We start from the raw sequence: 14,740 nt of genomic DNA on the forward strand, positions 1-14,740 counted from the left end.
CCTGCTCCTCGTACTATGTATGATTATGCTAAACCTACTTTAACAGGAACTGAATCGAGTATAGTTAGGCTTGCTGTTCCTGCAAATAATTTTGAACTGAAACCTAACACGATTCAAATGATACAACAGTTTATTCAGTTTGATGGTTTGTAGGACGAAGATCCAAACACTCATTTAGCAAATTTTCTGGAATTCTGAGACACTTTTAAGATCAATGGCATTTTTTACGATGCCACTCGCCTTCGATTGTTTCCATTCTCATTGAGGAACAAAGCTAAATAGTGGTTAAAGTCGTTACCATAGGGATCAATCACTACCTGGGAACAAATGACAGAAAAATTTTTACTAAAATATTTTTCGCCGGCTAAAACGGCTAAACTAAGGAATGATATTTCTTCTTTTGTGCTGATGGATTTAGAAACACTCTACGATGCATGGGAGAGATACAAGGATCTATTGAGAAGGTGCCCTCACCATGGGTTACCTCTAAGGTTGCAGGTTCAGACTTTTTACAATGGTGTAAACCCTTCAACAAGGCAACTGATCGATGTAGCCACCGGTGGAACTTTAAACAATAAAACACCTGAAGAGGCTTACGAATTTATTGAAGAGATGTCACTGAATAACTACTAATGGCAAGTTATGAGAAAAAAACTGACAAAAGTAGCCGGTGTTTTTAACCTCGACAAGGTTACTATGCTATCTAACCAGGTAGAACTTTTAAATAAAAAGATTGATGGTCTATATGGTTCTACTCAGGTACATCCAGTGATGAGGTGTGATTCAAATAGAGGAAGAGCACAGAATGCAGATTATCCATCCTTCAACCCTAGCACCGAGGAGGAACAAGTCAACTATATGGGTAATAATTCTAGACCTCAAAATAATCTTTATAGCAATACTTATAATGCAGGTTGGAGGAACCATCTCAATTTCTCGTGGGGTGGTCAAGGAAATCAAAGACCACAACATCCTCTAGGTTTTCAACAACCACCTTAACAACAAGATAAGAAACCGAACCTTGAAGAGATGCTCACAAAATTCATCTCGGTATCAGAAACTCATTTTTAGAATATCGAAACAGCACTTAAGAATCAACAAGTGTTGATCCAAAGGCTCGAAACTTAAATAAGACAGCTTGCTAAGTTGATTTCTAAATGACCACAAGGTAGCCTACCAAGTAACACTGAAATTAACCCAAAGGAGCAACTTCATGCCATTACTGTGCACAATGATGAAAGGTTGGTTGAAGCTGAACTGAAACTGAGGCAAGACAATATTGAAGATAAAGGTAAGGTTGATGTAAGCAATGGTACACAAAAACCAGTAAGCAAGGAGTATAAACCTCGTATGCCATACCCTAATACGACAAGGAAAGACCACACAGACGAACAATTCAGTAAATTCCTTAAATTATTAAAAAAATTACATATTAACTTACTGTTTATTGAAGCTCTTTTGCAGATGCCAAACGCAATGAAATTTTTAAAGGAGCTATTGGCTAATAAAAGAAAGTTAGATGATGCGTCGCACGTGGACCTAAACACAGTTTGCTCAGCCATCTTACAAAATAGACTACCCAACAAACTGAAAGATCCAGAGAGTTTTACTATTCCTTGTTTAATTGGTAGTTTAAATATTAAGAATGCATTGGCTGATCTAGGGGCAAGTATTAATGTCATGCCCTATAAAATGTGTAAAAAACTAGGTCTTGGGAAACCCAAACAAACTAGGATGACCATTCAATTGGTAGATAAAACAATTAGATTTCCTAGGGGTATTATTGAAGACGTGTTTGTCAAAATTGACAAATTTATATTCCCAGTTGACTTTGTTGTTTTAGACATGGATGAGGATAGTAACGTACCTTTAATTTTAAGAATGCCCTTTTTAGCACTAGAACTATCATTGACGTTGGCACAGGTGAATTGATACTTCATGTAGGAGATGACACGATTAAACTTCAAGCTCGTGATTTTACTAAAATATCTAGTAATCGAGATGATTGTTTAAGTTCTGATAATTTGAGTAATATTACAACTCAAACTTCTTTGCAGGAGTCCTCTAGGAAGAATGTGATGGAGCTTCATTCTAATCCATGCCACAAAAACAGAGCGACTCACGAAGAACGAAGGCTTCAGATCGATGAACTAGACGCATGGCAAACACATATCGAAGAGAAACCAAAAGTACACGATGAATCAAAGCAACGCCATGATGAGCGTAGGGATGAAACAAAGCAATTTAAGTTCGGGGATAAAGTATTGTTAAATGAAAAGGATCCTCGAATTGCTATTTCAGGGTATAATACAAACGCAGCAATTCCCATCACGATATTGAATATCTTCCTACATGGTACAGTTGAGGTAACACACATTGAATTTGAAACTTTCAAGGTGAATAATACTCGACTCAGACCTTATTTTGATAAAATCGATAGCAGAGGTGAAGAGTTTCAACTTCTCACCCCATCGTGACCGTGAAAATATGAGGTGAGTCGAGCTTAGACTATAAATAAGCACTTCTCGGGAGGCAACCTGAGCACTACACCGTTAACTAGTTTATTTTAGCTATTTTTTGTATTTTTATGCAGGAACAGTGACCCACACGGCCTAGACACACGTGCGTGTCCTTGGCTGTGTGAAAACAGGGCTAAAAATCCCCAAGTATTGATCCACATTACCGTGTGACACGACTGTATGAAGCACACGGCCTGGACACACGGGAGTGTCCTAGGCCGTATGAAAACTGGACCCAAAATTTTCAATTTTCAAACAAATTAAAGAGTTACACGGGTAAGGCAAACGGGCGCGTGGGATACCACACGGGCGTGGGAGAAGCGAACAATGAAGAGCACGGTCGAGCGACACGACCGTGTGAACCATACGACCTGATTACACGGGCGTGCCCCCAGGTCGTGTGACGATTAGGCATTCAATTTTTGCAATAAACACGGGCTAAACTCGAGCCACACAGGTGTGTGGCATGGCCGTGTGGCCTAACACGGGTCTCATACGGCCGTACCCCTTTAAAACCCCCAACCCTAACTTTATTTTCTTCTTCTTCTTCTTCTTCGATCTCTCTTCCCCAAAAAAAACCTAGCCGCTGCAGCCTCTCGCCCTATCTAGCCACCATTACAGCCGGCCGACCCCTCTTCTCCCCTACTTCTCCTTTTTTCTTTCTTTCACCCCCTCCTTTCTTCCCTTCCCCTTCCTTTCTTTTTTCCTTTTCATCCCCTTCCACCTTCGCGCCACACCAATCACCAAACAGCCCATGCCCGTACCCTTTCCCCCATGGTTACCTCTAACCACCGGCACCTCCGACCACCGCCCATGGTTTTCTCTTCTACCTTCACCTTTCTTTTATTTCAGTATTTTATTCTTTATTTCTTTATTTCTTTGATTATTACTTTAAATTTTAGTATAGTTTTCTTTATTTACTTAGTTTTAATAAGTCTTCATTATTATTATTGATATTTGTTAGGATTATTTTCATTATTGTTACTTAGTTTTAGTTTTCTGTTTTTCAATTTTTGCTTTATTTTATTGTTAGTATTGGCATCCATCGGTTTTTGTTATTTCTGTTTCTATAGTCTTCAATTTTTGTTTTTATTATGTTTCTATTTTTCTCTATTATCTTATTATTCTAGTCGTTGTTATGATTAGTGTTAGGGAATATTCTTTTTAGGATTATATTTTTATTTTTACTACTTAGATTCTACATTATTTTCCTTTGACTCGTGATTAAATCTCTGGTACTATTTTTGACTTTTGTTATTTTCAGATATATAAATGACAAATACGCGAGGCAAGAAGACTGTCGTCCCCGGTTCAAAAAAGCAGAAGGGTCCTGGCGTAACCTCCTCGAGCGCCTCGACTGAAGCTCATCACCCTCTGCTTCGATTTCTCTCTAGCCCACAGGATGACCTGTTTCAGCTTCTTCAAATATGACCATTGGGAGTGGGCCGATGTATTGACGGGGCCTCTTTGGAGAAGGTCCAACTAGCTCACCTTGTTCGCTTCCATCTCGATAATGCCCTGTGGGATCAGTTCTTTACAATTATCAAGCCTACCTATTCAGAGCTGGCATTGGAGTTTTGCACTACTTTCCATCTACACCATGTGATGAATACACATGACGAGCCTGGTACTATCATTTTTAGACTTGGTGGACTCGTAAGGCACATGAGTGTACCAGAGTGTGGAGCTACTTTGGGCCATTACACGGAGGAGTTCATGGCTTCCGAGAATTTTTTACAACTTCACCGGCACATACACTACTCGTACTCTTACTGTTAGACCGACCTTACGACGAGTATTGTTCCCTATGATGCAAGTCGATCAAAGGCGACTCCTCTTCCACCAATACTACGTTACATCCATGCTATCTTGACTCATACCTTGACTGAGAGGAGAGAGAGCATCGGCGTCGTTAGCACCATCGATGCTTACTTCTTATGGAGCATGGCGACTGGCCATGTATTTGATTTGGCATACTTTATTGCCTTTGCTTTTCGCCACCAGACGGACCGCCATAGGAGGGGTCCCATTTGCCTTGGACCCTACATGACTCACCTCGCTTAACACTTTGGCCTCTTCGACGCTCTAGAGATGTCACCGACACTCACACTAGTAGGCCAGATGTCTCCTCAAGGAATATCTAGCATGATCCACATGAGGATGATAGAGTGACACTGTGGATTCAACCCACCTCAGTACAGACTCGTTCAGTTCGATGACCAGGATGAGCTAGAGGACATTATTGATGATGTCACTCCCCCTCACGAGGAGCCACCCCCACCACCACCATTGAGTCATCGACCTCCTGCTGCCACTTTGATAGATTTATCTGAGCCATTCACTCGCTTTGAGTAGCAGTGTTTTAAGCAATTCGACAGTATCGATGCCATTCTTCGACAAATTTATCACCACTCCACATCTCTCCTTCGGCACCGTCGACCCACGAGGCATTCGATGATGAGGACCTTTAAGTCCCTTTATTTTATTATTATTATTTTTTTATTTTTATTACAATTCTATTTTGTCTCTTATTTATTTTTGAAGACTTATGTTTTTTATTATTATTTTGAACTATGTTTATCTTTATAATTATTATTATTAAATGATCCCTTAATTCTCTTCCACAGTGGTGTTTATTTTCTTATTAGTACCTCAGAATCATGCCTTTCATTCGGCTTTCACTACAATTCTTGCTTTCGCTCTTCCAAGGATTTCATCCAAAAATTCAAGGCAGTTTCACTTTTCTCTCTCTTTTCTGATATTGTAACACCCCAAACCCGGCCCAGATGTTATGGCTGAATCTGGCGGCGTTACATGAGAGTGATTTTATAAAAGCTTAGTAAGTTAAAATCATTCATATCGTTACTTAAATCGAGAAATCCTTATTCCATTTATTATTTGAAAACCGTTCTTTTACGCAGAAGCTAAAACATCAATAATTCGTAAATCAACAACTTAATAATTTAAAAACCCCAAAATAAACCCAAATTAAATAGCTCAAGTCCAAAAATTAAATCCCAAAACAAATATAGGAAAAAAATTGAACAGATGAAATAAACGTTACTCAAAAATCCATGAGTCTAATAGTGGTCACCATCGAGCCTTCCGCCACACAGATCCATCTACTGCTGAGGATTACCTGACATAAAATAAATAAAGGGGTGAGTTTTCCAAACTCAGTGTGTACATCCCCACAAACAACATGCATACAAATAGATAACAGAATACATATATTCGAATCTAACCCTCTCTTGCAACCTTTATCCACACCTTTAACCCAAGCCCTAATACAACCCTGTTAAAGACCTTTTGATTTGTGTATCATTTCATTATAGTGGTGGAGATTTGATTTTCATGCAAGCCTATGGTAATAACTTTTCATGCTTGACTATTGAATGCTTAATTATTGAACCTTAAACACTTTGAGTTATTTGAGTGAATCATTAGTGAGGATGTCAACATTGTCAATTTGGAATTAAATGGTGATTACTTAGATAAAGGGGGATACCTATGATTTTATGGTTGAAATGCTCAATTTGGATTGTTTGAAACTTTAATGTTCTTTTAGTTAAGCTCTTAATGTATGATTACTTGTGAATTATTTCGAACATTATTGATGAGAATTATAAGTTGAGAAGGATTTATTTTAATTGTGAGTTGAGGATTTTGCTTGAGGACAAGCAAATGCTTAAGTGTGGGGATATTTGATAAACCATAATATATACATATTTTTACCCCATGATTGGAATATTTATGGATGATTTTTCCTTGGTTTCATTGAATTTGATGCTCCTAATCCTTTAATTTCATGTTTTATACTTAGGAGAGCATAGGATGGTGAAAAGAGCAAGAAACAGGCCAAAAATGGACAAATTGGGCCTAAATCAGTGTTTCATACGGCCTGGGAACTTCCACACGGGTGATCCATACGCCCATGTGTCATGGCCATGTCGACATTAATCCAAGTCAAAATTGCACACGGCCTGAGAACTTGCACACGGGTGTGGCACACGGCCGTGTCCCTGTCAAGCCCAAGTCTAGTTCTACTCGGAAAAGGCTAATTTTGGGCATTCGAAAGTCTATATAGACACCCTAGAAGAGGATTAGAAGGGACATAGAGAGTTTAAGACAGAAAATACTCAAGGACAACTATTAGATCACCTCAGAGGCAGGATCTACATCAAGACTGAAGATTTCCATCCAATTTCCTAAAAATCTTTGGGTTTCTTTATGTTTTGTTGTTTTTCAAAATTTGAGATGTTTTCCATTATTATTATGAACTAAACTTCCTAAATACCTAAGAGAGATGAAACCTAGGACGAATCTTATTACTCATTGAGTTATATGATAAATACTTGTTCTTATTCTTAATTGTGAATTTAACCCTTGCTTTAGTATTCCAGGATATTAATTCAGGTTTTTGATGTGCTTATTCAATGGAGCAAAAGTCCCTGTTTAAGAGTAGATCATCCATAATTAAGTAGAGTTGCGTGAGTATATCATCCATAATTAAACAGAGTTGCATACAATCCTAGAGATAGGACGACATGAATATGCAAGATTAGAGTCAAATCTAATAAGGGACTCTATATATCGAGTTAATGTGGCAATAGGGGTTTAATTAGAAAGAGGTTTCGATTAATCAACCTAGAGTCAGTTGTTTTTAGTCTCGAAAGTGATAGTAACATAAATCAGGGATTTCTACATAGTAACATAAATTAGGGATTTCTACAGATTAAGTCAAGTGAATAAATCGTCTAATTCAAAGGTAATAAGTGAAGTCTAGGTGGATTCTTCTTTTGGTATTTTCTTCTCCATTGGTTTTCTAAAAAGTATTCTCCAGCTTTAATCTCTGTCGTAATCTTAGTTAATTAGATAATTAATTTTATTTTAAAAAAATATTCGTTAATTCTTAGGCCAAATAATAAGAAGATATTAATTACTAGTACTTTAAGTCCTCATTAATACGATATTTTCGGTCTCACCATAACTATACTACTGTTCGATAGGTGCGCTTGCCTTAAGTCGAATTTTAAGTTAGTTTCATGACGATCAAGTTTTTGGCGCCGTTGCCGGGGACTAAAATATTAGGAACGCTTAATTTGTTTTACTTTGGCCATTTTTATTTTTATTGCAATTTAATTCTATTTTTAATTTTTCTTAAATTACTAAATTTTCTTTTATTTACTTCTGGCAGGTGTTTATAGTTTATGAATAGAAGAAATCCTTCAAGACCTCTACTTTTCGACAGTGAGATCAAAAGCACAGCTCGCAGAAATCGAAGAGAAATAAGGTGAAGCCTACAATACATAGAAATAAGGTGATAAACTATAATATATACATATTTTTACCCCATGATTGGCATATTTATAGATGATTTTTCCTTAGTTTCATTGAATTTGATGCTCCTAATCCTTTAATTTCATGTTTTATACTCAGGAAAGCTTAGGATGGCGAAAAGAGCAAGAAACGGGCCAAAAACAGACAAATTGGGCCTAAATCAGTATTTCACACGACCTGGGCACTTCCACACGGGTGATCCACACACCCGTGTGTGAGACACGAGTAGACCACACGCCCGTGTGTCGTGGCCGTGTCGACATTAATCCAAGTCAGAATTGCACACGACTTGAGCACTTGTACACGGGCATGGCACACGGCCATGTCCCTGTCGAGCCCAAGTCTAGTTCTACTTGGAAAAGGCTAATTTTGGGCTATTTTGGGCATTCGAAAGTCTATATAGATACCCTATAAGAGGATAGAGGGGACACGCAGAGTTGAAGGCAGAAAATACTCAAGGACAGCCATCAGAATCACCTCAGAGGCAGGATCTACATCAAGACTGAAGATTTCCATCCAATTTCCTAAAAGTCTTTGGGTTTCTTTATGTTTTGTTGTTTTTCAAACTTTGAGATGTTTTCCATTATTATTATGAACAAAACTCCCTAAATACATAAGGGAGATGAAACCTAGGACGAATCTTATTACTCATTGAGTTACATGATAAATACTTGTTCTTATTCTAAAATGTGAATTTAAACCTTGCTTTAATATTCCAGGATATTAATTCAGGTTTTTGATGTACTTATTCAATGGAGCAAAAGTCCCTTTTTAAGAGTAGATCATCCATAATTAAGTAGTGTTGCGTGAGTATATCATCCATAATTAAACAGAGTTGCATGCAATCCTAGAGATAGGATGACATGAATCTGCAAGATTAGAGTCAAATCTAATAAGGGACTCTATATATCGAGTTAATGCGGCAATAGGGGTTTAATTAGAAAGAGGTTTCGATTAATCAACCTAGAGTCAGTTGTTTTTAGTCTCGAAAGAGATAGTAACATAAATCAGGGATTTCTACATAGTAACATAAATTAGGGATTTCTACGGATTAAGTCAAGTGAATAAATCGTCTAATTCAAAGGTAATAAGTGAAGTCTAGGTGGATTGTTCTTTGGGTATTTTCTTCTCCATTGGTTTTCTAAAAAGTATTCTCCAGCTTTAATCTCTATCGTAATCTTAGTTAATTAGATAATTAATTTTATTTTAAAAAAATATTCGTTAATTCTTAGGCCAAATAATAAGAAGATATTAATTGCTAGCACTTTAAGTCCTCATTAATACGATATTTTCGGTCTCACCATAACTATACTACTGTTCGATAGGTGCACTTGCCTTAAGTCGAATTTTAAGTTAGTTTCACGATGATCAAGTTTTTGGCGCCGTTGCTGGGGACTAAAATATTAGGAACGCTTAATTTGTTTTACTTTGGCCATTTTTATTTTTATTGCAATTTAATTCTATTTTTAATTTTGCTTAAATTACTAAATTTTATTTTATTTACTTCTGGCAGGTGTTTATAGTTTATGAATAGAAGAAATCCTTCAAGACCTCTAGTTTTTGACAATGAGATCAAAAGCACAGCTCGCAGAAACCGAAGAGAAATAAGGCGAAGCCTACAATACATAGAAATAAGGTGATAAACTATAATATATACATATTTTTACCTCATGATTGGCATATTTATAGATGATTTTTCCTTAGTTTCATTGAATTTGATGCTCCTAATCCTTTAATTTCATGTTTTATACTCAGGAAAGCTTAGGATGGCGAAAAGAGCAAGAAACGGACCAAAAACAGACAAATTGGGCCTAAATCAGTATTTCACATGACCTGTGAGCACTTCCACACGGGTGATCCACACACCCGTGTGTGAGACACGAGTAGACCACACGCCTGTGTATCGTGGCCGTGTCGACATTAATCCAAGTCAGAATTGCACACGACCTGAGCACTTGTACACGGGCATGGCACACGGCCGTGTCCCTGTCGAGCCCAAGTCTAGTTCTAGTTGGAAAGGGCTAATTTTGGGCTATTTTGGGCATTCGAAAGTCTATATAGACACCCTAGAAGAGGATTAGAGGGGACATGCAGAGTTGAAGGCAGAAAATACTCAAGGACAGCCATCAGAATCACCTCAAAGGTAGGATCTACATTAAGACTGAAGATTTCCATCCAATTTCCTAAAAGTATTTGGGTTTCTTTATGTTTTGTTGTTTTTCAAACTTTGAGATGTTTTCCATTATTATTATGAACAAAACTCCCTAAATACATAAGGGAGATGAAACCTAGGACGAATCTTATTACTCATTGAGTTATATGATAAATACTTGTTCTTATTCTTAATTGTGAATTTAACCCTTGCTTTAATAATTCAGGATATTAATTCAGGTTTTTGATGTGCTTATTCAGTGGAGAAAAAGTCTCTGTTTAAGAGTAGATCATCCATAATTAAGCGGAGTTGCATGCAATCCTAGAGATAGGACGTCATGAATCTTCCGGATTAGAGTCAAATCTAATAAGGGAATCATAGATCGAGTTAATGCCGCAATAGGGGTTTTAATTAGAAAGAGATATCGATTAATCAACCTAGAGTCAGTTGTTTTTAGTCTCGAAAGAGATATTAACATAAATCAGGGATTTCTATAGATTAAGTCAAGTAAATAAATCGTCTAATTCAAAGGTAATAAGTGAAGTCTAGGTGGATTCTTCCTTGGTTATTGTCTTCTCCATTGGTTTTCTAAAAAGTATTCTCCAACTTTAATATTTGTCGTAATCTTAGATAATTAGATAATTAGTTTGAGTTTAAAAAAACATTCGTTAATTCTTAGGCTAAATAATAAGAAGATAGTAATTACTAGTACTTTTAGTCCTCGTGGATACGATATTTCCGGTCTCACCATAACTATACTACTGTTCGATAGGTGCGCTTGCCTTAAGTTGAATTTTTAGTTAGTTTCACAACCATCAAAAGGTCAGCAACATAAAAAATGGAACTAACATTATACTCACTAGGAAGATTGATTTGATATGCACTATCATTAATGTGCTTGAGTACTTGAAAAGGTCCATCACCCCGTGGGTCCAATTTTGTTTTGCATTTAGTTGGAAATCATTCTTTTCGCATATGGACCCAAATTTGGTCATCGAGCTCAAAGATAATTTTCTTGCGTCCCTTGTTAGCTTTGTTGGCATTTGCTTCATTTGTTTTGGTGATTCATTGTCTTGCTTTCTCATGCATGGATTTCACCAATTTAGCTTTCTTCTCACCATTTAAACTAGAAATGTTTTCTATAGGCAATGGCACAAGATCAAGTACAGTTAGTAGATTAAAACCATAAACAAGTTCAAATGGGGAATAGTTAGTTGTAGAGTGAATAGATCGATTACATGCAAACTAAACAAATGGAAAACATTCTTCCCAATTTTTAAGGTTTTTACCACAACAGCTGGTAGTAAGGCACTTAAAACTCGATTGACTACCTTAGTTTTTCCATCAATTTATTGGTGACATGTAATAGAATAAAATAATTTAGTACCAAGCTTACCCCTATAATACTTTCCAAAAGTATCTTAGGAACTTCACGTCTCTGCCAGATACAATGGTGTAAGGTATCTCATGTAGGTGCACCACCTCTTTAAAGAATAAGTCAGCCGCATGTGTAGCATCATCCATTTTGTGACAAGGAATGAACTGAGCCATCTTTGAAAACATGTTAACAACAACAAAGATACTATCTCAAACCTTTTTTAATCGTGGCAAACCAAGAATGAAATCCATGGATCAATCTACCCATGGTGAAGAAGGAATCGACAAAGAAGTATAAAGTCCATGAGGCATTACCTTAGATTTTGCTTGTTTACAAGTAATAAATTTAGAACATACCTTTTCAATGTCTTTTTTCTTATGTGGCCAATAAAAATGTTCATGTAGAATATCTAGTGTCTTGGTGACACGAAAGCCTCCATTATGTGCCTTATGAATTAATAACTCTCTCATGGAACATTATGGAACACATAACTTGTTTAGGCGAAAAAGAAACCCATCTACAAGATAAAACTTGTTAAAGTCACCATTCCCACAATTGGAAAAAAAACATTTGCAAAATCAATATCATTTAAGTATAAATATTTTATAAGTTCAAACCCTAAGACTTTAGCATTTAATGTAGTCATCAAGGAATATCTAGTAGATAATGCATCAGTAACTACATTTTATCTTTTTATACTTGATTGTATATGGAAATGTCTCTATGAATTCTACCAAACGAGCGTGTCTCCTGCTCAACTTACCTTGTCCCTTTAACCATTTTTGGGATTCATGAACCGTATGGATAATGAACTCATTTGGCAACAAGTAATGTTGCCAAACTTGTAAAGCTCAAACTAATGCCATCAACTCCTTGTCGTAAGTGGAGTATTTTAATTGCACCCCAAACAATTTTTCATTGAATTATGCAATTGGCCTTTTTCCTTGTATCAACACAGCACCAATTCCAATACCTGAAGCATCACATTCAAGTTTGAAAGTATTAGAAAAATCAGTTAATTAAGAATATGAGCAGAATATAACTTATGCTTTAAGGTTTGAAAAGCCTTTTCTGAGTTTCTCCCCACTTAAAACCCACATTATTTTTAATAATCTCAATTAATGGAGCGACAATAGTAGAGAGATGCTTCACAAAACCTCTATAAAAACTTACTAAACCATGGAATGATCTCACCTCAGTAATTCATTTAAGAGTGGGCCACTCCTAAATTGCCTTTACTTTGTCTTCATCAACATGAATACCATGAGCATTGACTATAAAACCTAAAAAGATTAGTTTATCACAACAAATAATGCATTTATCAAGTTTGGAAAATAACTTTTCAGTTCTCAGAAAGTCCAAAATAGATTTAACATGGAAAACATGATCATCTAAAGAAGTTGAGTAAATCAACATATCATCAAAATATACTATCACAAATTTACCCAAATAAGGTCTCAAAACATGGTTCATCAAGTGTATTAACGTACTAGGCGTATTAGTCAAACCAAAAGGCATGACTAGCCATTCATATAAATCGAACTTAGTTTTAGAGGATGTTTTACATTCATCCTCCCCTTTCATTCGAATTTAATGGTAGCCATTTTCTAAATCAATCTTTGTAAATATACAAGAACCATAAAGTTCATCAAACATATCATCAAGCCTTGGAGTAAGATGTCTATACTTAATAGTAATTTGGTTAATTGGTCGACAATCCAAGCACATTTTATACGTACCATCTTTCTTTGGCAGCAAAATTACTGACATCGCACAAGGACTTAAACTTTCATGAATGTGACCTTTCGCCAAAAGTTCATCCACTTGCTTTTGTAAATCCTTCGCCTCCTAGGGATTACTTCGATAAGTTGGTTGATTTGGAATTGTTGACCCAGGCACTAAGTTAATTTGGTGCTCAATACCCCTCAAAGGTGACAATACTTTAGGCGCCTCTTCAAAAATATCTTTATATTCCTGCAAAAGAGACACAAAAACACTAGGCAAAGAGTTGTGAAGGTTAGTCAAAGATGAACAATTTTGCCTAAGTCGGACAAGGATGTAAGGTAGTTTAGTGAGTAAGGCTTGTCGCACATCTTTTCCACTCGCATAACAATTATGAAATACTCTTTTTTTCTCACAATAGGCACTTACCATTGGGCCATCATTAATTTGGCTATTTAGAGGCCTCTTTTTCCCATAACCTCCTTACAGAACTTCATCATCTTGATTTGATCATTGTGAACATCTTTCAGATTCAAAAGGGTGAAAATGTATTTCTTCCCATGGAAAACAAAGGAATATTGATTTAATTTACCATCATGAATAACATCACGATCGTACTGCCATGGTCTACCAAGTAACAAGTGGGCAGCATGTATGGGAACAACATCACACCAAACATCATCAATGTAAGTCTCAAGTTTAAAAGTGATCAAGCGCTGTTTTACCACACGGACCTCTGAACCTTCATTAAGCCATTGAAAATGGTATGGTGTAAGGTGTTTGCTACATGGCAAAGCAAGAGAATCCACAAGGTAATTGCTCACAATGTTAGCACAACTTCCACTATTAATGATAAATGAGAAAATTTACCTTTACTGAAACACCTCGAATGGACTATATTACTCTTTTAAAGATCATGATCATCCCTCAATTGGATGTTGAGGGTATGCCTCAAACTAGACAACGAGAATGAGTTAGTGGTTCCACCAACTATTCTTCACTATAAAACTCACCTCCATCATCAACATCATCAATTAATTCGGGCATATTTGGATCTGTTTTATCTAAATCAGAGGTATACTCACCATCTTCTTTGATAAACAAAACTCTCATGTTGGCACAATCACAACAAGAGTTTCCATGCCCTTTGCTCTTAAAATATTCAATCCCACGAGCTCTTTGTTGTTTTGGTGAAAAAAATAGGAGAAGTGGGCTACTTAGAATATGTAGAAGAAGGTTTTGTAGGAGCCCAACTTTATTAAAATATATTTGAATTATTATTTATTAATTATGAAATTTAATTTTAGGATAATAATTAAAACTTTTAAATTTATTCATAACTTATTTTGTAACACCCCTCACTCATACTCGACGCCGGGATAGGGTTCGAGGCAATACCAGGACTTTACATTTTGAAACGTACCAAATTGGGTCACCAAGTTTTACTCAAATTTTAAGCTTTTCATCCATGAAAAACTCATCACTTATATAGTCCTTTGAGGCCTATAACATACCAAGAGACAGTGCGGGACAAATTCGGGTACGTTCAATAAACCTTGGGCTCCTTAAGAAATTTTTCCTTATCATAAAGTGTCACACGCCCGTGTAGGTGGGCCTTGTGGACTCACA

At 36.5% G+C, this 14,740-nt stretch overlaps 1 non-coding gene across 1 annotated transcript; it reads right to left on the minus strand.

The window, feature by feature from the left end:
- Window positions 1-375: 375 nt before the first annotated feature.
- LOC121206514 (small nucleolar RNA R71) lies at window positions 376-482 on the minus strand. Its single transcript, XR_005901556.1, has one exon. It is a non-coding gene; the product is annotated as a small nucleolar RNA R71 (small nucleolar RNA).
- Window positions 483-14,740: the final 14,258 nt, after the last annotated feature.

This window comes from Gossypium hirsutum, chromosome A01 (genome assembly GCF_007990345.1).
Source record: "Gossypium hirsutum isolate 1008001.06 chromosome A01, Gossypium_hirsutum_v2.1, whole genome shotgun sequence".
Taxonomy (NCBI): domain Eukaryota; kingdom Viridiplantae; phylum Streptophyta; class Magnoliopsida; order Malvales; family Malvaceae; genus Gossypium; species Gossypium hirsutum.